The following is a 26,669-nucleotide window of genomic DNA, read 5'->3' as shown; positions in this document are numbered from 1 at the left end:
GAACAATGATGGTGGTGTAGGGGGGCTGCATTATACCCTTTCAGGGGGGCTGAATTATACCCTATGAGGGGGCTACATTATAATTCTGTTGGGCACTGCATTATTCTCTCAGGGGGCTGCATCATACTATATGAGGGGAGCTACATTATGCCCTATGAGGGGCTACAGTATATTCTAGAAGGGGTTGTCTTATGAGGGGTTTGCATTATACTCTGAGGGGGCTACATTATATTCGGTGGAAGGGGCTGCATTATACTATATACTATATGAGGGGGGCTGCATTATGCCATACGAGGGTGCTACATTATATTTTATGGGGGGGCTGCATTATACCTTACGAGGGGGTTGCATTATATTTGTGGGGTGCTGTAATATGCCCTATGAGGGGGGCTGCATTATATTCTATGAGGGGGGCTACTTTATATTCTATGAGGGCTACCCCATCCTGCGACATAATTAAGACGTGTACTACCTTATATCATACCCTTTTATTTTACCACACAATTGATGGTCTTGAATTTATTTCTATGTAGCTACACAGTGGGCACCAAGAATGATTTTCTATGGTGGGCCCAAGGTGCTCCAGTCTGACACTGAAAATAATCTCCATACAAAAACCAACATTGATATTACCGCCATATGGTCATTGGTAGATACCAGTCCTACGGAACATATAAGATCATAGCACAGTTACAGATAGTGACTTAATGCTGATGTTCTTTTTGATGGACCCGTTAAAGGGAACCTGTCACCCCGTTTTTTGAGATTGAGATATAAATACTGTTAAATAGGGCCTGTGCTGTGCGTTACTATAGTGTATGTAGTGTACCCTGATTCCCCATGTATGCCGAGAAATACATTACCAAAGTCGGCGTTTTCGCCTGTCAATCAGGCTGGTCTGGTCAGGTGGGCGTGTTCACAGCGTTCTTTTCTTCCCCAGGTTTCCGTTGGTGGCGTAGTGGTGTGCGCATGTCCAAGGTCCGGATTCCCTGTGCCCACGTGAAGACACAGCGCGCGATCTGCGCTGTCATTCCTTTCATCGGTGCGGGCGGCCATCTTCCTGGGGCCGCGCGTGCGCAGATGTAGTGCTCTGCTGCACGGGGCTTCAGGAAAATGGCCGCGGGATGCCGCGCGTGCGCAGAAGAGATCGCGGCGGCCATTTTCCCAAAGCCGAGTTTGCATCTCGGCTTTGGGAAAATGGCCGCCGCGATCTCTTCTGCGCACGCGCGGCATCCCGCGGCCATTTTCCTGAAGCCCCGTGCAGCAGAGCACTACATCTGCGCACGCGCGGCCCCAGGAAGATGGCCGCCCGCACCGATGAAAGGAATGACAGCGCAGATCGCGCGCTGTGTCTTCACGTGGGCACAGGGAATCCGGACCTTGGACATGCGCACACCACTACGCCACCAACGGAAACCTGGGGAAGAAAAGAACGCTGTGAACACGCCCACCTGACCAGACCAGCCTGATTGACAGGCGAAAACGCCGACTTTGGTAATGTATTTCTCGGCATACATGGGGAATCAGGGTACACTACATACACTATAGTAACGCACAGCACAGGCCCTATTTAACAGTATTTATATCTCAATCTCAAAAAACGGGGGTGACAGGTTCCCTTTAACTTTTCACGTCATTTCCATCTGGCCCAGACCGACATGACAACTTCTTCCAGTCAGGTCTCTGCTGCAGAAAATGCAACAAAGACACATTTTCAGCACTGTCACCAATGGGACTATTCCCAACCTGCACAAACTCCTCATCCTGCTAATCTTCCAATGCTGAGCCACTGCTGCCGTATGTGTCCCTCTTACTGCACCTACTGTACTGTGTGACCTCTAGCTGGTAAAACAAACCTCTAGAATATAGTAATGTCCTGTGCAAGTTCCCTAGAAAACAGTGCCTACATTTTGTCCCCTAGAAAGTAATAATGCCCTGTGTGTGCCCCTTTGACAGTCACAGTAACCTGAGTTCTCCTATTACAATAAGTGTCCACTTTACATTTAATAATGTCCCAAATCTCCCCCATGTACAGCTCTCCTATACACGTTATGATGCTCTCTTATACACAGTATAATGCCCCCTCACTGTATATACACTGAACTCTTAATATTCCCCAAACTATTTAATGGCTCCAACACTGTAAGATGCCCCCCTAGATAGCCTCCATATAGCATAATACACACGATAATCCTCAATACAGTATAATGCATTCCCCATAGGTCCCAATATATTATAATGCATTCCCCATAGGCAGACTCTATATTGTATGATGCATTCCCCACAGGCAGACTCTTCATAGTATAATGCACTCCCCATAGGCCTCCATATATTATAATGCACTCCCCATAGGCCGACTCTATATTGTATAGTGCATTCCCCACAGGCAGACTATTTATAGCATAATGCACTCCCCATAGTATAATGCACTCCCCATAGGTCTCCATATGGTATACTGCACTCCCCATAGGCAGACTCTATAGTATAATGTACCCCCATAGGCAGACTCTCTAGCAGTGTTCCCCAAGTCCGGTCCTCAAGAGCCACCAATAGATCATGTCTTCAGGATTTCCTTAATATTGCACAGGTGATTGAATGCTTGCCTGTCCAGGTGATGCAATTATCACCTGTGCAATACTAAGGAAATCCTGAAAACATGACCTGTTGGTGGCTCTTGAGGACCGGAGTTGGGGAACACTGCTCTATAGTATAATGCACCCCAATATGCAGACTCTATAGTATAATGTGCTCCCCATAGGCAGACTATATAGTATAATGTACCCCCCATAGGCAGACTCTATAGTATAATGCATATCCCATAGGCAGACTATATAGTATAATGCACCCCCCCATAGGCAGACTCTGTAGTGTAATGCAGCCCTATAGGCAGCCTCTATAACATAATGCACCCCAATAGGCAGCCTTTAAAAAAAAAAAATACTCACCTCTCTTCCTCCTGGTTCCTCTGTTGCTCTGAGTGCCCGCACATCTCCGGACTGCAGGTGCCGAGTAGTGGTGAAGTCTTCGCGCCCGCTGTCAGTGTCGAGGTCGGTGATATCAGACACTGACAGGGTGATAATGGGAGAGGGATCGTAATGCTCCTTTTCTCATCAATGCCGTCAGCTGTATCGGCATCTAGCCGATACAGTTGACCTTGTGATAATGGGCAGGGGGCCCATTGCTGCCACCCGGTCCCGCTGCTCAGGGGCCCCATAGTGGCCCAGTGGCATAGCAGGGAGATCTCTTCTCCCTGCTCTGCCTCAGAATGTAACTGAATTGGTGAGCTGTGCACGCCAATACAGTTACAGCAACGTAGCTCTGGGTGGGCCCCCTCAAAGTGCGGGGCCCGGGGCGACTGCCCCCAATCCCTCCCTGGTAGCTACGCTACTATCACTGCCACACACTGGCTCCATTTAATTCCCACCAAAAGGCCCTGTGACGTTCTGTCCCCCTCTAATCCCCACCAAAGGCCCTTGTCACCCACAATGTCTATCTAATCCTTTTCAAAAGCCCCTGCCACTCACAGTCTCCATCTGGTCCAACCAAAAGTGGCTGCAACCTACTGTCTCTCTAAACCCTACCAAGAGCCCTTGCCACCTACTGTCTCTTTCCAATGCCCCCAACATGAGCCCCTGCCACTCACAATCTCCCTCTAATCTCCACTAAAAGCCCCTTCCATTTTCAGTATGCCTTTTTTCGGCACCAAAAGTCAATATCACTTACTGTCTCCTTCACATCCCCCTCAATGAGACCTTGCTACTCACAGCCTTCTTCAGATCTCCCACCATAAGTCCCTGCCACCAACATTCTTCCTCTAATCTTGACCAAAAGCCCCTGCCAGACAAAGTATCCCTCTATTCTCCACCATGAGCCCCTGCCACTTAATGTCTCACATTGATTCTGACTAATAGCCCTTACTACCCATTGTCTCCTTTTGAGCACCACTCCAGAAGCCCTTGCCACTGTCTCCTTCTAACCTCTACCAAAAGCCCCTGCTACTTATTATCTCCCTCTAATCCTCGCTAAGAGCCCTTGACACTTACTGTCTCCCTCTATCCACTACCATCCTAAGAGCCTCTACTGCCTGTTGTCTTTTTTTAAATTCTCATTAAGATCACCTGCACCCATTGTCTCCCTCTTACCTCACCCAACCTTGGAGCCTTTGCCACATTCTGTCACCCTACTTAGTACTGGATGAAGTTAGGTTACTGGTTTAGCGTATAATAAAAATTATCATGGCGTTCTAATTGCAGTGTGTACCCCTCTTTCTTATCCTACAAAGTTGGGAGCCTTCTGTGAATTCAATCTTTTGCAAAACATAAAAAGGTGACAGAATTATTTTTCATGTACCGGTAAATCAAATTGCTGATTATTCAGCTCTAATAGGACCTGCATATTTCAGAAAACTCTGCTCAGATTTGATTCACATCAATTTGATTTGAACAGCACTATTGTTTACTACTATTTTCAACCCCCGAAAATACTTTTGTTAATATTTTTTCATTCTGTATTGTCCTCTTCTTCTGTATTTGTAAGATGAACATATTGTCACATTCCCCCTTGAAGAATGTGTGAATTGTTATAATGTGTAATTTGAACTGTAACATTCCTTAGTAATATTGGTATTGTGAGATGCTCGACAGTAGGGAGAGTGAGAGTTAATGGTTGGGATTAACCCAAAGTGGGACGGTGTAAACTGAAGGCAAAGTGAGAGTTTCCTATTGGTACAGCTGAGAGGGCCCAGAGTGCGTAGTAAGAGGAACTAAGGCCCAGTGTGAGCAGGGCTGCAGTTTGTGGGTGTCCCCTAGTCGTGAAAGAAGACCGAGAAAAAGGGATAGCGTGATGAGGAGAGTGACTGAGAGAGAGAGTGAATTACCGGAGGCATTGTCCTGGGAGCGGACGCCTAGCAGTACAGCCCAGAGGTCTAAAGGGCCAGGACAGGACAAAGTATGGAGGATGAAGAGCGTATCCCAGGCGGGAGTTCCAGAGCATGAGAAAAAGACAGAAGGTAAGTACCGGCCGTACTGGCATTATTCTTCCCTAGAGGGAAAAGAAGATGCGGAACCAAGGGGTCGAGTAAATGACTCTTGCTAGCTAGACTACAGTACTGAGCTGAGTTGTGGTGAATTAGTGAGGAACAGTGAAGAGAGAGCAAAAGTGAAGAGAAAAGAGAGAGAGTGATTGAAGCCGTGTGAGGAAAATGTTGCATATTGTGAAACAAATGTTCATCAAGATCTGTGCCCGTTATCTCCTGTATATAATTCTTTTCTAGCTATTGCTGAGTAAAAAGTTTATCTTCAACTGGTGGTCTCCCTCCACAACATGGCACATATTCCTCTCATCTTCATATGTTCCACTTCTCTGGTTTCTTCCCCATATGACTTGCACGTACTCTACTGCCTTGTTCCAGAAAATTAAGTATTTCTTCCAGAAAATTATTGCAATTACAATGTTTTAATCAATACAATGCTTTTGAAGGGGCACTTCAAAATACTGACACAACTATTCCCACGTATATGTAGATGTGGAAAAAGAAGAGATCCCATATATAATAAAATCATATTTATTAATAATCAATTAAAAAATACATATTGAAAAGTAAAACAGCAAAGAAATGCCGTACGGGACACCACAAGATACCAGACCAAAGAACCCTATATATTCACAGCCTAGAAATAACACAAAAAATGGCCTTAGCTAAGTAGGTGTACAGACCATGATTATATGCACAAGAAACGTAAGGTTCCATACAGCTATCTATTGAAAAGGTACAGAGGGTATGTAAAATTCATTATAATAATCATAGTGGTAAAATTATCTGTAAATTTATTAAAATACCCTGACAAAATGCGGACCCTCCGCAACAAAAAAAAAGGTCTATGTATGTTCTCCAAGAACAGTAATCCTCATGTGAATGGACAAATATACCATATGATCCAAAGGAGGGAAATTAAACCCTATTAGTGCAATCAAAATATAGTGAAGGCTATTACCTTATATTGGTGGTGGTGCTGGTGCTAGCAGCGTCGCCTCACCCCTTTGACGTGCGTTTCGCCTCCTGCTTCTTCCGGGGTCATGTCAGGGTGTGGGGTGGCAGTGTTTATATATGAGAGGCAATCCAATAAGGTGACTCGTAGGTACAGTACAGACCAAAAATTTGGACACACCTTCTCATTTAAATATTTTTCTGTATTTTCATTACTATGAAAATTATACATTCACAATAAAGTCATCAAAACTATGAATTAACACATGTGGAATTATATACTTCACAAAAAAGTGTGAAACAACTGAAATTATGTCTTATATTCTAGGTTCTTCAAAGTAGCCACCTTTTGCTTTGATGACTGCTTTGCACACTCTTGGCATTCTCTTGATGAGCCTCAAGAGGTAGTCACCGGGAATGGTCTCCCAACAATCTTGAAGGAGTTCCCAGAGATGCATAGCACTTGTTGGCCCTTTTGCCATCACTCTGCGGTCCAGCTCTCCCCAAACCATCACGATTGGGTTCAGGTCTGGTGACTGTGGAGGCCAGGTCATCTGGCGTAGCACCCCATCACTCTCCTTCTTGGTCAAATAGCCCTTACACAGCCTGGAGGTGTATTTGGGGATCATTGTTCTGTTGAAAAATAAATGATGGTCCAACAAAACGCAAACTGGATGGAAAAGCATGCCACTGCAAGATGCTGTGGTAGCCATGCTGGTTCAGTATGCCTTCAATTTTGAATAAATCCCCAACAGTGTCTCCAACAAAGCACCCCCACACCATCACACCTCCTCCTCCATGCTTCACGGTGGGAACCAGGCATGTAGAGTCCATCCGTTCACCTTTTCTGCGTCGCACAAAGACACAGTGGTTGGAACCAAAGATCTCAAATTTGGACTCATCAGACCAAAGCACAGATTTCCACTGGTCTAATTTCCATTCCTTGTGTTCTTTAGCCCAAAAAAGTCTTTTCTGCTTGTTGCCTATCCTTAGCAGTGGTTTCCTAGCAGCTATTTTACCATGAAGGCCTGCTGCACAAAGTCTCCTCTTAACAGTTGTTGTAGAGATGTGTCTGCTGCTAGAACTCTGTGTGGAATTGACCTGGTCTCTAATCTGAGCTGCTGTTAACCTGCGATTTCTGAGGCTGGTGACTCGGATAAACTTATCCTCAGAAGCAGAGGTGACTCTTGGTCTTCCTTTCCTGGGGCGGTCCTCATGTGAGCCAGTTTCTTTGTAGCGCTTGATGGTTTTTGCCACTGCACTTGGGGACACTTTCAAAGTTTGCCCAATTTTTCAGACTGACTAACCTTCATTTCTTAAAGTAATGATGGCCACTCGTTTTTCTTTACTTAGCTGCTTTTTTCTTGCCATACTACAAATTCTAACAGTCTATTCAGTAGGACTATCAGCTCTGTATCCACCAGACTTTTGCACAACACAACTGATGGTCCCAACCCCATTTATAAGGCAAGAAATCCCACCTGACAGGGCACACCTGTGCATTGAAAACCATTCCCGGTGACTACCTCTTGAAGCTCATCAAGAGAATGCCAAGTGTGTGCAAAGCAGTCATCAAAGCAAAAGGTGGCTACTTTGAAGAACCTAGAATATAAGACATAATTTTAATTGTTTCACACTTTTTTGTTAAGTATATAATTCCACATGTGTTAATTCATAGTTTTGATGCCTTCAGTGTGAATGTACAATTTTCATAGTCATGAAAATACAGAAAAATCTTTAAATGAGAAGATGTGTCCAAACTTTTGGTCTGTACTGTAGTATCGGTGCATCGTGCACATCCCCGCCCCCTCATGACGTGCTTCCCTTCGACGCTCAATGACACGCAAGCTAAAATCTGTGCGTCAGTGTTAGAGCGTCATAGGGAGTGACGGAGGACGAGGAAGCCACGCATGCGCACATGCCAAGCGGGATCTCTAAAGAAAAAGTGTATACCGTGCTAAAGAGACCGGTGGTATTACTTCCTATATATAAAGACTAAAGCAAAAGTGATTGAAGCATTATGACATTATTAATGATAACCCAGTGCTCCCATCAATACTATTAAGATGTGAATGTATAAGAAGAAAAGTGACAAGTGATCAAGAATGAAAAGTGCTATAAAGGAAATATTTAATAATAATAATAATAATATATTATATTTATTAAAGTGACCAGTGCCATAATTAAATAGATATTAACTATAAAGTTCTATTATATGTTATAATTTACATAAAGTGACAATGTGCAAACCTAATTAATGCTATATCCAATGTTAACCAAATGTTACTATATCCAATATTGACAAACATAAATCCAAACTTTCAAACTGACAGCATGATGAGGAGATTCTATTTCATAATGCAGTATAAATACTGCTTGATGAATAATTCATAAAATGGTATTAATAGATAAATAATTTATTAATAACTAGTTCATTAATACTAAATCAATCACAATAGTAATACTACAATCATTAAAAATTCAAAGTCAAAGTCAAAAAAGCTTCTTTGTTCTTCTTCATGCAGTCATCAAGTCAGGACACAATGGCTAGAATCCAGGAAATAACGTCTCAAGAAGTTGTAAAAGCACGATTTCATATTTCAAAACGAGAATCGGATAGGGCCGACATCTCTAAATAAAGAGAAGAAAGTTAAAACCAAACACAAGAAATAAAAACAATAGATAAGAAAGTTTTCGTACAAGCCCCCCCTCATTAACCCATTAAAAAGATGTCAATTACAAAAATGCAGCGAAGCCCATATTTTCAATAAGTCCCGCCGGGCTAAGAGTGCCCAACCGATATATCCAGCGGTATTCTAATTGTGCCAGAGCCTTGCCCATGTCTCTACCTCTCACCCCTAGGTCCCACTGATCGATGGCCTTAATCTGTAAACCACGGATGGTATATCATGGTATTTTTTTAAATGCCGTGGTAACGTTTTTTGAAGGACATCATTATCCACCATGGAGGCTTTCTCGATATCTAAGGCGTGTTCCCTCACTCTAAATTTCAGCTGCCTTGTGGTAAGACCCACGTATATTTTCCCACAAGGGCATGTGGCATGACGCCGCTAGCACCAGCACCAGCACCAATATAAGGTAATAGCCTTTACTATATTTTGATTTCACTAATAGGGTTTAATTTCCCTCCTTTGGATCATATGGTATATTTGTCCATTCACATGAGGATTACTGTTCTTGGAGAACATACATAGACCTGTTTTTTTTTGGTTACGGAGGGTCCACATTTTGTCGGGGTATTTTCATAAATGTACAGATGGTTTTACCACTATGATTATTATAATGAATTTTACATACCCTCTGTACCTTTTCAATAGATAGATGTATGGAACCTTACGTTTCTTGTGCATATAATCATGGTCTGTACACCTACTTAGCTAAGGCCATTTTTTGTGTTATTTTTAGGCTGTGAATATATAGGGTTCTTTGGTCTGGTATCTTGTGGTGACGCCTATGGCATTTCTTTGCTTTTTTACTTTTCAATATGTATTTTTTCATTAATTATTAATAAATATTATTTTATTATATATGGGATCTCTTCTTCGTTCCACATCTACATATATGTGGGAATAGTTGTGTCAATTGCAATGTTTTGTTATACACATGTTTATTTCCTTTGGGTATTGGAACAACACAAAAAAAAACTAAAAAAAAAGCAAATTGGACATAATTTCACACAAAACCCCCAAAATGGTCCAGACAAAATTTTTAGTACCTTTTCAACTCACAGTAGTTTCAAGGATGTGATACTCGTGATGACACAGAAGCATAAAAGAGCCAGACTGCAGTTTGCCAAAATGTATGTGAGTAAGCCAAAATCCTTCGGCAAAGTGTCTTGTGGACAGATGAGACCAAGATAGGGCATTTTGGAAAAGTACATCATTCTACTGTTTACCGAAAAGGGAAGGCCTATAAAAGAAAAGAAGACTGCACCTACGGACACATATGGTGGAGATTCAAAGATTTTTTTTTTATTGGTTTGCTGTCTGACACTGGGTGCATTGACTGTGTGAAAGGCATTATGAAATCTGAAGATTATCAAATAATTTGGATCACAATGTAGTATTCCAGTGTTAGAAAGCTGGATTTACACACTAGGTCATGGGTCTTCCAGCAGAACAATTACCCAAAAATACTTCAAGAAGCACCCAGAAATGGATAGAAACAAAGCACTGGAAAGTTCTGAAGTGGCCAGTAGAGTTGAGCGACTTTTACTTTTTTCGGATCGAGTCGGGTTTCGCGAAACCCGACTTTGTCAAAAATCGGATCGGGTGAAATCGGCCGATTATTGCGAAAAGTCGGGGAGCGACAAACACAAAACCAAATGCAAGTCAATGGGGAATCAAAGTCGGCAGTGAGTGGAGGACAGGAAAACACCTAAAGTGCCCATTTTAATGCCAAAAACATCAATTCTTATTACTTAATAAGTAATCTTAATTTACTTTATAATAATAGTTAGGCATTGAAAACTGGGGGTCATTTGGCTAAAGTTGTGGGGGGTAGGGCTGGCTCAAGATTTTCATGGGCCCAGGAAACGCGGAATACGTCACGGGGGTGGAGCAGGGAGAGGTAAGTATTTCAACTTTGCAAGTGCTGTGATCCTGAGCAAGCAGGGGGGCCCACTCGTTGGCACTGGCACCGGGCCCCTCATAGTACGGCGGTGTGTTTGATGGCGGGTGGCGCCTCCCACTGGCAGAGACACTTTTGCGTACTATGAGGGGCCCTGTGCCAGTAACGTTGCCAACGAGTATTCCCCCCCACCTGATGAAGGAACCTGCACTTTCATCTGCACCTTCCTTTTTGTCCCCGTGTAAGGTGGTATAGTATGCGGAAAGGGGAACCTGACTTTCAGCAGGGTCAGATTCTGGCTGTGTACAGTGCAAGGGGAATGTAGTGGTCTGGGTCAATATACCAGCAGACTCATCTAGAAGTGGCTGAGCAATGGGCAAGATGAGGAGGAAACACAGATATAGGCCCAAATAATAAAGTAGGCTAAATGCAGTGCAAAATTGGTAACAGGACTAAACAGGCGGCATTGCTTTGTTCAGTGGAGGACAACTGTAATGAGTGGCAGACACAGTTAGTAGGCCCAAATACTAAAGTAGGCTAAATGCAGTTCAAAATTGGTAACAGGACTAAACAGGCGGCATTGCTTTGTTCAGTGGAGGAAAACTGTAATGAGTGGCAGACACAGTTTGTAGGCCAAAATAATAAAGTAGGCTAAATGCAGTTCAAAATTGGTAACAGGACTAAACAGGCGGCATTGCTTTGTTCAGTGAAGGAAAACTGTAATGAGTGGCAGACACAGTTTGTAGGCCCAAATAATAAAGTAGGCTAAATGCAGTTCAAAATTGGTAATGGGACTAAACAGGCAGCATTGCTTTGTTCAGTGGAGGAAAACTGTAATGAGGGGCAGACACAGTTAGTAGGCCCAAATAATAAAGTAGGCTAAATGCAGTTCAAAATTGGTAACAGGACTAAACAGGCGGCATTGCTTTGTTCAGTGGAGGAAAACTGTAATGAGGGGCAGACACAGTTAGTAGGCCCAAATAATAAAGTGGGCTAAATGTCTGCCAAAAAATTGTTCATAAATAAACAGGCGACATTGCTTTGCTCAGTGTCGGAAAATTGTAATGAGCAGCCGACTAAGTTAGTAGGCCCAAATAATAAAGTGGGCTAAATGTCTGCCAAAAAATTGTTCATAAATAAAGAAGGTGGCATAGCTGGGTACAGGGGTGGGCTCCTCTGCTGACTAGCAGACAGTGGTAGTAGGCGCAAAGTATTAACTGGTCTAAATGGAGGCCAGGGCCCTTGTTTATTTTAACTATCATCTATCATTTCAACAAATTTGTATTGGCAGTGCCATTGAAGGATTTACCAGCACAGACTACACAGTGGTGGAGCAGGGAGAGGTAAGTATTGCAAGTGGTAGAGCACCTTTCAAGCTGTGGGAACACTCTCTCGTGGGCGGCGGTACTGGCACAGGGCCCCTCATATTACGGCGGTGTGTCTGACGTTGGTTGTGCACCACCACCATCAGAGACACTTCATTGTACTATGAGGGACCCTTTGCCAGTGCCGTCGCCCAAGAGTGGGCCCACCCACCTGTCCAGGCAAACGGCACTCACACGGGTGCTTGCGCCAGGTGGTGACCACGACTCTGTGGGGGGAGTCAGCCCATTTAGGGAGGTATAAAAATGGCCTATGGTGGACATTCAGCAGCTGCAAATGGAGGAATTGGAGCAGTCAGTAAGAGGAGGCCAAAAGCAAGACATTTTTCAGGCAAGCTACGTGTCAGCAAGGGAAGGTGGGGCAAAATAATTTGAAATCCATGATTGGTTCATTTTAATGAAGGTTAGATCATCAACATTCTGGGTAGCCAGATGTGTCTTTTTTTTGGTCAGTATTGAACCAGCAGCACTGAAGACTATTTCTGATAGCACACTAGCAGCAGGGCAAGCAAGCTCCTGTAATACATATTCTGCCAATTCAGGCCAAGTATCTATTTTAGATGCCCAGTAATCAAAGGGGAATGACCTGTGAGGGAGAACATCGATAAGGGAGGAAAAGTAGTTCATAACTATACTGGACAAATCCTGTCTCCCGTCACTTTGAATCGATGCAGCAGTACCTGTCATGTCAGCGGTCATTGCGAAGTCACTCCACAACCTGGTCATAAAACCCCTCTGTCCATTACCACTTCGGATTTGTGCACCTCTAACACCTCTGCCATGTTGCCCCCTGCGGATCATGTGAGAAACATCACCGTCGCTGTGTTCTGGGAATGCCTGAACCAAACGGTCTACAAGAGTTGCTTGTTTGGAAGCCAATATTTGCTCAAGGTTCTCATGTGGCATGATATTTTGTAATTTTCCTTTATATCGTGGATCCAGGAGGCAAGCCAACCAGTAATCATCATCGGTCATCATTTTGATAATGCGGGGGTCCCTTTTTAGGATACGCAAGGCATACTCTGCCATGTGGGCCAATGTTCCAGGTGTCAATTCACTGTTTGTGCTGGGTTGAGGAGCACTTTCTTGCAAATCAACATCACTTGTGTCCCGCAAAAACCCTGTACCTGACCTTGCAATGCCACCAGTTTCTATTGCCCCCTGTGAAGCATCCTCCTCCCATAAATATTCATCCCCATCATCCTCCTTCTCCTCCTCTTCTTCCGCCACCTTGTCCAGGAGAATTCCCTGAGCAGATAATGGATGACTGACATCAATGCTTCCCTCCTCCTCGGCTGCAGACGCCAGCTCCTTAATGTGTGTCAAACTTTGCATCGGCAGACGCATTAGTGGGATGCTCATGCTTATGATGGCGTCGTCTGCACTTACGAACCGTGTGCATTCCTCAAAACACTGAAGGACTTGACAGAGGTCTTGGAGCTTCGACCACTGCACACCAGACAACTTCATGTCTGCCATCCAACTGCCTGCCCCTGTATGTTTATCCTCCCACAAATTAATTACAGCACGCCTCTGTTCACACAGCCTCTGAACCATGCGCAGTGTGGAGTTCCACCTTGTTGCAACGTCGATTATTAGGCGGTGCTGGGGAAGATTCTGCTGCTGCGGATCATCCTCCTCCGCTTCAGAGCTACTGGCAGCGGCACCCTCTTCCCCCAATGGCTACCAATCTGGGTCAACAACTGGGTCATCTATCACCTCCTCTTCAATGTCATGTGCACCTTCCTCTGTGTCACCGTGTAAGGTGCTATAGCGTTCGGGACGGGGCACCATAGTCTCATCAGGGTCAGATTCTGGCTCAGTACACTGTGAGGGCAATGTAGTGATCTGAGTCAATGGAACAGCATTATAATCTAGCTGTGGCTGTGCATCAGTGCACTCCATGTCAGATTCATCTTGTAAAGGGCAGTTAACAATTTCCCGTTCTAACCCAGGCACGGTATGTGTAAAGAGCTCCATGTAGTAACCTGTAGTGTCGCCTGACACTTTTGGTTTGGGTGAAGGACACAAGGAAACGTCTTGTTGCTGACTGGGAGCATCCACTGATGACTCGCTGCTTTTATATTTGGAACTTTCTGAGTCAGCAAAGAAAGCCAAAGTTTTTTCCTGCTGCTCCGGCTTTAAAAGCCGTTTTCCTACTCTCAGACAAGGGAGCCTTCGAGGCCTTGTGTAGCCAGACGATGACGCTGGCTCAACACCTCCAGCCTTAGGTGCTATTGTGCTTTTGCCACTACCACCAGATGCACCACCACCACCATCAGTACCAGCTCACAACCACCGCCCACGGCCTCTTCCACCTGACTTCCTCATTTTTTGGAAAATCTAACCAAAATTACAACCGTTATATGGTACTGTAAAACAAGGTAGAAGGTGTATATAAATGTGTTGAGATTTTAAATCTCCCTTTTTTTGGGGAGACTGAACAAAAAATCAGGCCCTGGGCAAAAAACAACACAATGTAAGTGGCTGAAAGTGGCTGGCTGATATACGACAAACTAACAGGACAGAAGTATATCCACTTTGTGAGAATTTGAATCTCCCCTTTTTTTTGGGAGACTGAACCACAACTTAGGCCCAGTGTATATAACAACGCAATCTAAGTGGCAGAAAGTGGCTGGCTGATATACCACAAACCAACAGGACTGAAATATATCCACTTTGTGATAATTTGAATCTCCCCTTTTTTGGGGGGGAGACTTAACCAAACCTCAGGCCCTGTGCATAAAACAACACAATGTAAGTGGCAGAAAGTGGCTGACTGATATACCACAAACTAACAGGACTGCAGTATATCCACTTTGTGATAATTAGAATCTCACTTTTTTGGGGGGAGACTAAACCAAACCTCAGGCCCTGTGCATAAAAAAACACAATGTAAGTGGCAGAAAGTGGCTGGAAGATATATGAAAAAATACAAGGACTGTAGTACAATTTCAATCTACCTACAATGATATCAGGACAAGCATGGCAGCAATAAAAAGGACTGCTGCACACAAAAGTGTGGACAAATAAGCAAGATAACTGTGCAGAAAGGAGCAACAGGATTTTTGCTTTTAAAAAAGCAGTTGGTTTGCACAGCGGCGTGCAAACAGCAATGCAGCTATCAGGAAGCCTTATAAGGCAGCCTAATAAGCTACAGAGCTGATGCACAAAAATATAAACTCCACTGTCCCTGCAAACAAATGGTGGTGTTGGACAGTGGAAATCGCTACAGCACAAACTGTTTCGGGGCTTAATCTTCCCTCCCTAACTATATCCCTTCTTCTGATGAAGCTGTGGCAACCTCTCTCTATGCTACGATCGGCAGAAGTAAGATGGTGGTCGGCGTGCATGCTCCTTTATAGCCCCTGTGACACCGCAGAAAGAAAGCCAATCACTGTCATGCCCTTCTCTAAGATGGTGGGGGCCGAGACCTATGTCATCACGCTGCCCACACTCTGCGTCCTCCTTCATTGGCTGAAAAATGGCACTGAACGTGCCATACGAAATGCGACTTTGGCGCGAAGATCGCTGACGTCATGGCCAATCCCACACTAGGATCAGGTCGGGTTTCATGAAACCCGACTTTGCCAAAAGTCGGCAATTTTTTAATTTGTCCGATCCGTTTCGCTCAACCCTACTCACCACACATCTAGATAAGTTCCTAAGGGGGTCTACTTTCCAAAATGGTGTCAATTGTGGGGGGTTTCAATGTTTAGGCACATCAGTGGCTCTCCAAACGCAACATGGCGTCCCATCTCAATTCCAGTCAATTTTGCATTGAAAAGTCAAATGGCGCTCCTTCGCTTCCGAGCTCTGCCATGCGCCCAAACAGAGGTTTACCCCCACATATGGGGTAACAGCGTACTCAGGACAAATTGTACAACAACTATTGGGGTCCATTTCCTCCTGTTATCCTTGGTAAAATAAAACAAACTGGAGCTGAAGTTAATTTTTTGTGAGAAAAAGTTAAATGTGCATTTTTTTTAAATCATTCCAAAAATTCCTGTGAAACACTTGAAGGGTTAATAAACTTTTTGAATGCGGTTTTGAGCACGTTGAGGGGTGCAGTTTTTAAATTGGTGTCACACTTGGTTAATTTCTATCATATAGATCCCTCAAAATGACCTCAAATGTGATGTGGTCCCTAAAAAAAAATTATAACTCCCCAAAAAAAAAAATTTGGTTCCAAAATTGTGCTGATGTAAAAGTAGGCATGTGGGAAATGTTACTTATTAAGTATTTTGTGGACATATCTCTGTGATTTAACCCCTTAGTGACAGCCATTTTGGTACTTAATGATCGAGCCAATTTTTACAATTCTGACCACTGTCACTTTATGAGGTTATAACTCTGGAACGCTTCAACGTATCCCGCTGATTCTGAGACTGTTTTTTCGTGACATATTGTAATTCATGTTAGTGGTAACATTTCTTTGATATTACTTGCGATTATTTATGAAAAAAACGGAAATATGGTGAAAATGTTTAAAATTTTGCAATTTTCAAACTTTGTATTTTTATGCCCTTAAATCAGAGAGATATGTCACGAAAAATAGTTAATAAATAACATTTCCCACATGTCTACTTTACATCAGCACAATTTTGGAAACAAAATTTTTTTTGTTAGGGAGTTATAAGGGTTAAAAGTTGACCAGCAATTTCTCATTTTTACAACACCATTTTTTTTTAGGGACCACATTACATTTGAAGTCATTTTGAGGGGTCTATATGATAGAAAATAACGAAGTGTGACACCATTCTAAAATCTGCACCCCTCAAGGTGCTCAAAACCACATTCAAGAAGTTTATTAACCTTTACGTGCTTCACAGGAACTGAAACAATGTGGAAGGACAGAAATTTAACCATAAACTTTGTTATTCAATTTCTCCTGAACATGCCAATACCCCATATGTGGGGGTAAACTACTTTTTGGGCGCACAGCAGAACTTGGAAGTGAAGGAGCGCCGTTAGACTTATTCAATGCAGAATTGGCTGGAATTGAGATCGGACGCCATGTCGCGTTTGGAGAGCCCCTGATGTGCCTAAACAGTGGAAACCATTTTAGAAACTAGACCCCTTAAGGAACTTATCTAGATGTGTGGTTAGCACTTTGAACCCCCATGTGCTTCACAGAAGTTTATAACGTAGAGCCGTGAAAATAAAAAATCACATTTTTTTCTACAAAATTGATCTTTTTTGCCCCCAAATTTTTATTTTCACAAGGGTAACAGGAGAAATTAAACCACAAAAGTTGTTGTGTAATTTCTCCTGAGTACGTCAATACCCCATATGTGGGGGTAAACCACTGTTTGGGCGCACCGCAGAGCTTGGAAGAGAAGGAGTGCCGTTTTACTTTTTCAATGTAGAATTAGCTGGAATTGAGATCGGACGCCATGTCGCGTTTGGAGAGCCCCTGATGTGCCTAATCAGTAGAAACCCTCCACAAGTGACACCATTTTGGAAACTAGACCCCTTAAGGAACTTATCTAGATGTGTGGTGAGAACTTTGAATGCCCAAGTGCTTCACAGAAGTTTAGAACGCAGAGTCGTGAAAATAAAAAAAAAATTTTTTCCACAAAAAAGATTTTGTAGCCCCCAAGTTTTTATTTTCACAAGGGTAACAGGAGAAATTGGACCACTAAAGTTGTTTTCCAATTTATCCCGAGTACGCTGATGCCCCATATGTGGGTGTAAACCACTGTTTGGGCGCACGGCAGAGCTCAGAAGGGAGGGAGCACCATTTGACTTTTTGAGCGCAAAATTGGCTGTTGTGTTTGGAGACCCCCTGATGTACCTAAACAGTGGAAACCCCCCAATTCTAGCTCCAACCCTAACCCCAACACACCCCTAACCCTAATCACAACCCAATCCATAATCCTAATCACAACCCTAACGATAATCACAACCCTTACCCCAAAACAAAGCTAATGTCAACCCTAACCATAACCCTAATCAAAACCCTAAATCCAACACACCCCCCATCCTAATCTCAACCCTAATCTCAAACCTAACCCTAATCCCAATACACCCCTAATCCCTACCCTAACCTTAACCCTAATCCCAAACCTAACCCTAATCCCAAGCGTAACCCTAATGCCAACCCAAGGCTAATCCAAACCCTAACCCTAATCCCAACTCTAACCCTAACTTTAGCCGCAACCCTAGCCCTAACTTTAACCCCAACCCTAGCCCTAACCCTAAATTTAGCCCCAACTCTAACCCTAGCCCTAACTTTAGCTCCAACCCTAACCCTAGCCCTAACTTTTGCCCCAACCCTAACCCTAGCCCTAAGGCTACTTTCACACTTGCGTCGTTTGGCATCCGTCGCAATCCGTCGTTTTGGACAAAAAACGGATCCTGCAAATGTGCCCACAGGATACGTTTTTTGCCCATAGACTTGTATTGCCGACGGATTGCAACGGATGGCCACATGTCGCGTCCGTCGTGCACTGGATCAGTTGTGTTTTGGCAGACCGTCGGCACAAAAAACGTTCAATGTAACTTTTTTTTGTACATCCCGTCCGCCATTTCCGACTGCGCATGCATGGCCGTAACTCCGCCCCCTCCTCCCCAGGACATAGATTGGGCAGCGGATGCATTGAAAAACTACATCCGCTGCCCACGCTGTGCACAATTTCACAACGTGCGCCGGTATGTCGGGCCGACGCATTGCGACGGCCCCGTACCGACGTAAGTGTGAAAGAAGCCTAACCCTAAATTTAGCCCCAACCCTAACCCTATATTTAGCCCCAACCCTAACCCTAAATTTAGCCCCAAGCCTAACCCTAAATTTAGCCCCAACCCTAACCCTAAATTTAGCCCCAACCCTAACCCTAACCCTAAATTTAGCCCCAACCCTAACTTTAACCCTAATTTTAGCCCCAACTGCTTTCTCCTGCCGGCTGGCAGATGGCGACAGATGGCGGGCGCACTGCGCCCGCGCCCGCCATTTTCTTTCCCCATGAAGATGCCGGCTGCCAGGAGAAGAAGCAGGAGGACCCAGGGACACCAGTGAGTATAATAGGGTCCCCGAATCCCCGTATTTCTCTGTCCTCTGATGTGCGATCACATCAGAGGACAGAGAATTACACATCATAGTAACATAGTAACATAGTAACATAGTTAGTAAGGCCGAAAAAAGACATTTGTCCATCCAGTTCAGCCTATATTCCATCATAATAAATACCCAGATCTACGTCCTTCTACAGAACCTAATAATTGTATGATACAATATTGTTCTGCTCCAGGAAGACATCCAGGCCTCTCTTGAACCCCTCGACTGAGTTCGCCATCACCACCTCCTCAGGCAAGCAATTCCAGATTCTCACTGCCCTAACAGTAAAGAATCCTCTTCTATGTTGGTGGAAAAACCTTCTCTCCTCCAGACGCAAAGAATGCCCCCTTGTGCCCGTCACCTTCCTTGGTATAAACAGATCCTCAGCGAGATATTTGTATTGTCCCCTTATATACTTATACATGGTTATTAGATCGCCCCTCAGTCGTCTTTTTTCTAGACTAAATAATCCTAATTTCGCTAATCTATCTGGGTATTGTAGTTCTCCCATCCCCTTTATTAATTTTGTTGCCCTCCTTTGTACTCTCTCTAGTTCCATTATATCCTTCCTGAGCACCGGTGCCCAAAACTGGACACAGTACTCCATGTGCGGTCTAACTAGGGATTTGTACAGAGGCAGTATAATGCTCTCATCATGTGTATCCAGACCTCTTTTAATGCACCCCATGATCCTGTTTGCCTTGGCAGCTGCTGCCTGGCACTGGCTGCTCCAGGTAAGTTTATCATTAACTAGGATCCCCAAGTCCTTCTCCCTGTCAGATTTACCCAGTGTTTCCCGTTCAGTGTGTAATGGTGATATTGATTCCCTCTTCCCATGTGTATAACCTTACATTTATCATTGTTAAACCTCATCTGCCACCTTTCAGCCCAAGTTTCCAACTTAACATCGCTTTTTTTTTTTGCGGTCGCCGGTAAACGGTTAATTACCGGCGATCGCAAAGGCGGGGTCGGTAAAAACCGACCCGAATCATGTTCTCTGGGGTCTCGGCTACCCCCGGCAGCCGAGACCCCGGAGAAAATCGGACTCTGGGGGGCACTATTTACTTTTTCCACAGCGCTGTTAATTAACGGCGCTGTAGTTTAAGTACCCTTAACTGCCGCCGTTAAAAGGCGTATCGGCGGTCGTTAAGGGATTAAGGGCATAAAAATTCAAAGTTGGAAAATTGCGAAATTTTCAAAATTTCCTCCAAATTTCCGTTTTTTTCACAAATAAATGCAGAAAACGGTGTCAGAATTATCAGGATCCATTGAAGCATTCCAGAGTCATAACCTCATAAAAGGACAGTGGTCAAAATTGTAAAAATTAGTGCGGTCATTAACGTGCAAATCACCCTTGGAGCTTAAGGGGTTAATATTGTAAAATAATATGAAGCCACAGAAATTAATATCTCTACAATGTAATGTTTAATCATTAAACATTGTGCAAAGCTATAACATGCTCAAGTACTTGGTAAATAGAAAATGGATAGTGCTGCTTTTTATGAATCTGACATCAATGTAAAACACACATTTTCTCTGCCCTTTATTGCTACTTTCAATCATGCTTGAAATTTTACATTATTTATTTTAGATCTTGAATCCATTAGCCGTTGGGTTTGAACTTGCAAATGTACTACTTTTTAGGTTGAAAGCTTGATATGATGTTTGTTTCCCTACTTTATTCTATTATGAATTCATTTGATTGGTGCCTGATTGCACTAGTTTGAAGATTTGGTACTTGTCACGTCACCCTAGAAGACCAGGCGTTAGATGATCACATAAGGTAATTAATTGCAGCTCTTCTTTAGAGATGGTGTGAGTTGTGTCCCATATGAAATGGATTTGGTTTCCTCTGCTGCTGATGAGGTTAACCACTCTTTCTATGCTGGTCAGAAAAATGCGGCTCCATTTCAGCTGCTTCTGACCTGGCCATTACCTCTTCCTAATAAAATTGGTCAGACCTTCTTTTCCCTGCAGGTGAAAGAGTGATCTTCCTCTGCTGTGTGCTAAAGCTAAGTGGTTGGAGTAGATTTGTTGTAGTATTGTTCTGTTTGCTGTAGTATGTGTGTGTTTATCTCTTGGTCCCTGGTCCCATTTAGTTCATTCCTCCCTGTCTTTATTCTTTTCCCTATTGTTGGTTAGTGCTTCGGTATGATAGAGGATTTCTGTTATCCCTGTTTTGTCTTTGTGTCTGGTTTACCTTACATTTCTGTCCCATGCTTCATGGAGGGGGGGATGGGACAGATCATGGTTTTAACAGGTTTATAGTAAGGTCATAGGCTAGTGCTGCTATACCTTTAAGAATACCCCCATGAATGGGATAGTTAGGATCCCAGTTCCAGGGACAGTTTGAGGCCCACTTCCATACCAAAGACCATCACAGCGAGACATTACCCTACTCTTGTTTTTGTTTCTCTGTCTACTACCTTTGAAGGCAACTGAAAACATAGCATGCAGAAGTCAATACCTTCTAGTAACATGTTCAATGGACTCTAAGCTCTCATTCAGATGCCTGTGATTTTTATCATACATAAAAATAGAGACCGCATTTCATCAGAGGTTTTTGGATCCGAATTTCATCAGTTTGGTTCATGCATCAGTTTTATAATTAAGCTTTCATCAGTGGTTTTCATATATGAAAATAAATAAATAATATGTGATGCTTCCCCTACCCTACAATGCAGTAGCGTAGCTACCGGGGGGGCAGAGGGGGCCATCACCCCGGGCCCCGCGCTCTGAGGGGGCCCACCCGGAGCTATGCTACTGTAACTGCATCAGCGCGCCGATGCAGTTACATTCTGCGGCAGAGCAGGGAGAATCGATCTCCCTGCTCTGCCGCTATAGGACCCCTGGGCAGGCGGGGGGGCCCCAGTGCCAGCAGTGGGCCCCCCGCTCGTTATCGCAATGTGAGCTGTATCGGCATCTAGCCAATACAGCTCACCGCATTGATGAGGGAAGGAGCGCTCCTTCCCCCATCATCCCCCACACTGACAGCGGACGCGATGACGTCACCGCCCTGCGCCCACTGTCAGTGGATGAGCGGGAGCAGGGAGCACCGCTGGAACAAGGAGGAAGAGAGGTGAGTATTTGTTTATTTATAGGATCTGCCTATGGGGGGAGTGCTGCCTTATATAAATGATCTGCCTTTTTGGGGGGGGAGTGCTGCCTTATTTACAGGATCTGCCTATTGGGGGGAGTGCTGCCTTATTTACAGGATCTGCCTATTGGGGGGGGAGTGCTGCCTTATTTACAGGATCTGCCTATTGGGGGGGCACTGCCTTATATACATGATCTGCCTATTTGGGGGGGGAGTGCTGCCTTATTTACAGGATCTACCTATTTGGGGGGGAGTGCTGCCTTATTTACAGGATCTGCCTATTGGGGGGTGTGCTGCCTTATTTACAGGATCTACCTATTTGGGGGTGGGAGTGCTGCCTTATTTACAGGATCTGCCTATTGGGGGGGGGGTGCTGCCTTATTTACAGGATCTTCCTATTGGGGGGGCACTGCCTTATATACATGATCTGCCTATTGGGGGGAGCTGCCTTAAATACAGGATCTGGCTATGGGGGTGCTGCCTTATATACATGATCTGCCTATGGGGGGAGTGCTGCCTTATATGCATGATCTGCCTATTTGGGGGGGAGTGCTGCCTTATATGCTTGATCTGCCTATTGGGGGGTGCTGCCTTATTTGCAGGATCTGCCTATTGGGGGGGTGCAGCCTTACATACAGGATCTGCCTATTGGGGGGGGGTGCTGCCTTATATACAGGATCTGCCTATGGGGGTGCTGCTTAATACTACAGGGTCTGCCTATGGGGGTACTGTCTTATACTACAAGGGCTGCCCATGGGGTGCTGCCTTATACTACAGGGTCTGCCTATGGGGTACTGTCTTATACTACAGGGTCTGCCGATAGGGGTGCTGTCTTATACTACAGGGTCTGCCTATGGGGTGCTGCCTCGTACTATATTGAGGATTATCTGGCACATTATACTATATGGAGGTTATCTATGGGGCCATCACACAGTGAAGGGGCATCATACAGTGTGGGGATTACAGTGAGGGGGCCATCATATAGTGTTGGAGCCATCAAACAGTTTAGAGGCTAATAAGGGGTCAGTATACTGTGTGGGTGGTACTATACAGTTAGGGGGCATTATACTTTGTATAGGGGGGCTGTGCAGGGGGAGACTGAGGACATTATTATTATATGTAAAGTGGGCACTTATTGTTATAGGGGAACTCAGGTTACTGTGACTATCAAAGGGGCACACAGGGCAATATTACTTTCTAGGGGGCAAAATGTGGGCACTAATTTCTAGGGCACTTGCACCCGGCATTACTTTAGAGGGTACAGAGAACCACATAGCAGGTGCAGTAATAGGGACACATACGGCAGCAGCAGCTCAGTATTGGGGTATCAGGTGCAGTAATAGGGACACATACAGCAGCAGCGGCTCAGTATTGGGGTATCAGGGGCAGTAATAGGGACACATACGGCAGCAGCTCAGTATTGGGGTATCAGGGGCAGTAAGAGAGACACATACGGCAGCAGAGGCTCAGTATTGGGGTATCAGGTGTAGTAATAGGGAAACATACGGCAGCAGCGGCTCAGTATTGGGGTATCAGCAGGATGAGGAGTTTGTGCAGGTTGGGGATAGATGGTGATGGGACTGGAATATGAGAAGTGAAATGTGTCTTTGTTGTATTCTCTGCAGATGAGTCCTGGCTGGAAGAAGTTGTCATGTCGGTCTGGGCCAGATGGAAAAGACATGAAAATTGAACAATTCCATCATAAAGTACTTCTGTAGGACTGGTATCTATTACTGACCATATAGCGGTAATATCCATGTTGGTCTTTATATAGAGATCATCTTCAATAATAGCACAGTCATCTGCTGAAGTTCTCCTCCACTATTAGGGCGCGTCACCCAGTTATAATCAAAGTTACCTGGTTAGGGGCCCACTCAGAAGCTTCGCCCCCCCCCCCTGAACCAAAACCCTAGCTACGCCTCTGCTACAATGTTAACCCCTTTCTGACCTCGGACGGGATAGTACGTCCGAGGTCAGATCCCTTGCTTTGATGTGGGCTCCGGCATTGAGCCCACATCAAAGCAGCGACATGTCAGCTGTTTTGTACAGCTGACATTTGCGCACAATAGTGATACACCCGCCGCTATTAACTAGTTAAATGTCGCTGTCAAACACTGACAACGGCATTTAACTACTGCGCATCGCCGACCCCCGTCACATGGTCGGGGGTCAGCGATGTGTCAGGATAGTAACCATAGAGGTCCTTGAGACCTCTATGGTTACTGATGCCGGTTTGCTGTGAGCACCACCCTGTGGTCGGCGCTCATAGCAAGCCTGTAATTCAGCTGCATAGGAGCGATCTGATGATCGCTCCTATGTAGCTGAGCCGATCCAGTACTCCCAGCTTCTAGCCTCCCATGAAGGTTATTGAAGCATGGCAAAAGTAAAAAAAAAAAATGTTTAAAAAAATATGAAATAAATAAAAAAATATAAAAGTTTAAATCACCCCCTTTCCCTCCATTCAAAATAAAACAATAAAAATAAAATAAACTATCCACATATTTGGTATGTTCAGAATCCCCTGATCTCTCAATAAAAAAAAGATTAACCTGATCGCTAAACGGCGTAGCGAGAAAAAAATTTGAAACGTCAAAATTACGTTTTTTTGGTCGCTGCGATATTGCATTAAAATGCAATAACGGGCGATCAAAAGAACGTATCTGCACCAAAATGGTATAACTAAAAATGTCAGATTGGCACGCAAAAAATAAGCTCTCAATCTGACCCCAGATCACGAAAAATGGAGACGCTACGGGTATTGGAAAATGCCACAATTTTTTTTTTTTTAGCAAAGTTTGGAATTTAGATAAAAAATAACCTAGACCTGTTTGGTGTCTATGAACTCGTACTGACCTGGAGATTCATAATGGCAGGTCAGTTTTAGCATTTAGTGAACCTAACAAAAAAGCCAAACAAAAAACACGCGTGGGATTGCACTTTTTTGCAATTTCACCGCACTTGGAATTTCTTTCCCATTTTCTAGTGCATGTCATGGTAAAACCAATGCTTTCGTTCAAAAGTACAACTCGTCCCGCAAAAAATAAGCCCTCATATGGCCATATTGACAGAAAACTAAAAAAGTTATGGCTCTGGGAAGGAACGGAGTGAAAAACGAACACGGAAAAATGGAAAATCCCAAGGTCATGAAGGGGTTAATCACAAACACCTCACAGATTGTTCATTGTACACAGATGTCACCCATGTTTTTTTCATGATTTTCATGGACTCTTATTAGTAAGTTTGATCTATGACTTGAACCAAAAATTGACACATCTTAATGATGTAAAGCGGACGTCCGACTGAAGCCTAATGTTGAACTCCAAAATAGAAGTAGAATAGCAATGTTTTTCTTAAAAACAGCACCGTAAGGCCGGCTTCACACTCAGTGTATGAAAATACGGTCCGTATATTACGCTGAAAAGTCCCGAAAATAGTGGTCCATAGCTCCTCCGTAGGCAGGGTGTTTCAGCGTTTTTTGCGCATGGCATCCTCCGTATGTAATCCGTATGTCATCCGTACTGCGAGATTTTATCGCAGGCTTGCAAAACCGACAAACGGCTATACAAGGGATCCATGTGTAAAAAAAAAATATATATATATACTGTTCGAGTTTGAATTCATATGAGGACAACCAGCAGAGGGCGCCCTCTTATGTTTTCGAGCCAGGGAGCTTTCTAGGAAAGTTCCCACGATCTAGGAACAGCCAGCAGAGGGCGCCTCACCGCAAATGCAGGTAAATATAGGTCAATGACCTACTTTACCTACATTCTCCGGGGTTTTGCAGACATGAGCAACATTGCATTAGCAAAGCTCGTGGCTGCAAAATATTTTAACCCCTTCAGATGGATTTACATCGTTGGACTTTACAGATCTGCGGAAGGTAAGGATATTGTTGGTTTATTATGTTTTTTTGTTACAGATTGAGGGTCTTCAGTGATTGGATTGGGCGTTCAATAAAATATTAAAGCAACCTTTGTTTTTATTTCATTAAAATTATTAAAAATTATGTTTGTGTATTTTTTTAACCCTTTACTAGTATTGGATTAATAATGGATAGGTGTCATAATTGACGCCTCTCCATTATTAATCTGGCTTAATGTCACCTTACAATAGCAAGGTGGCATTAACCCTTCACTACCCCATATCCCACCGCTACACGGGAATGGGAAGAGAGGGGCCAAGTGCCAGAATAGGCGCATCTTCCAGATGTGCCTTTTCTGGGGTGGCTGGGGGCAGGTTTTTTTAGCCAGGGGGGGGGGGGGGCAATAACCATGGATCCTCTCCAGGCTATTAATATCTGCCCTCAGTCACTGGCTTTACCACTCTGGCGGAGAAAATTGTGCGGGAGCCCACGCCAATTTTTTCCGCCATTTAACCCCTTAATTTACTAGCTAGAACGGCCAAATTTTGCATAGACACACTACTAACATTAGTAGTGTGGAATATGCAAAAAAAATGGTGATATGAGATAGTTTACTGTATGTAAACCATCTAAACAATAATCAATAAGCACATCAGAAAAATGGGGTCGAGAAAAAACCACTCGTGTAACCCCCT

The 26,669-nt window shown here is 44.0% G+C and overlaps 1 long non-coding RNA gene across 1 annotated transcript in view; it reads right to left on the bottom strand.

Moving 5' to 3' along the window:
• Positions 1 to 8,038: 8,038 nt before the first annotated feature.
• Positions 8,039 to 26,669, bottom strand: part of LOC138674092 (uncharacterized) — a 117,761-nt gene continuing 99,130 nt past the window's right edge. Inside the window, exon 4 of the long non-coding RNA XR_011320477.1 lies at positions 8,039 to 8,617. This is a non-coding gene — a long non-coding RNA (uncharacterized lncRNA). The remainder of the gene's footprint in view (positions 8,618 to 26,669) is intronic.

Source organism: Ranitomeya imitator, chromosome 4 (assembly GCF_032444005.1).
Source record: "Ranitomeya imitator isolate aRanImi1 chromosome 4, aRanImi1.pri, whole genome shotgun sequence".
NCBI classification, from domain to species: Eukaryota; Metazoa; Chordata; class Amphibia; order Anura; family Dendrobatidae; genus Ranitomeya; species Ranitomeya imitator.
Note: the sequence above shows the minus strand (reverse complement) of the source record. Positions and strands in the feature narration are given on the sequence as shown.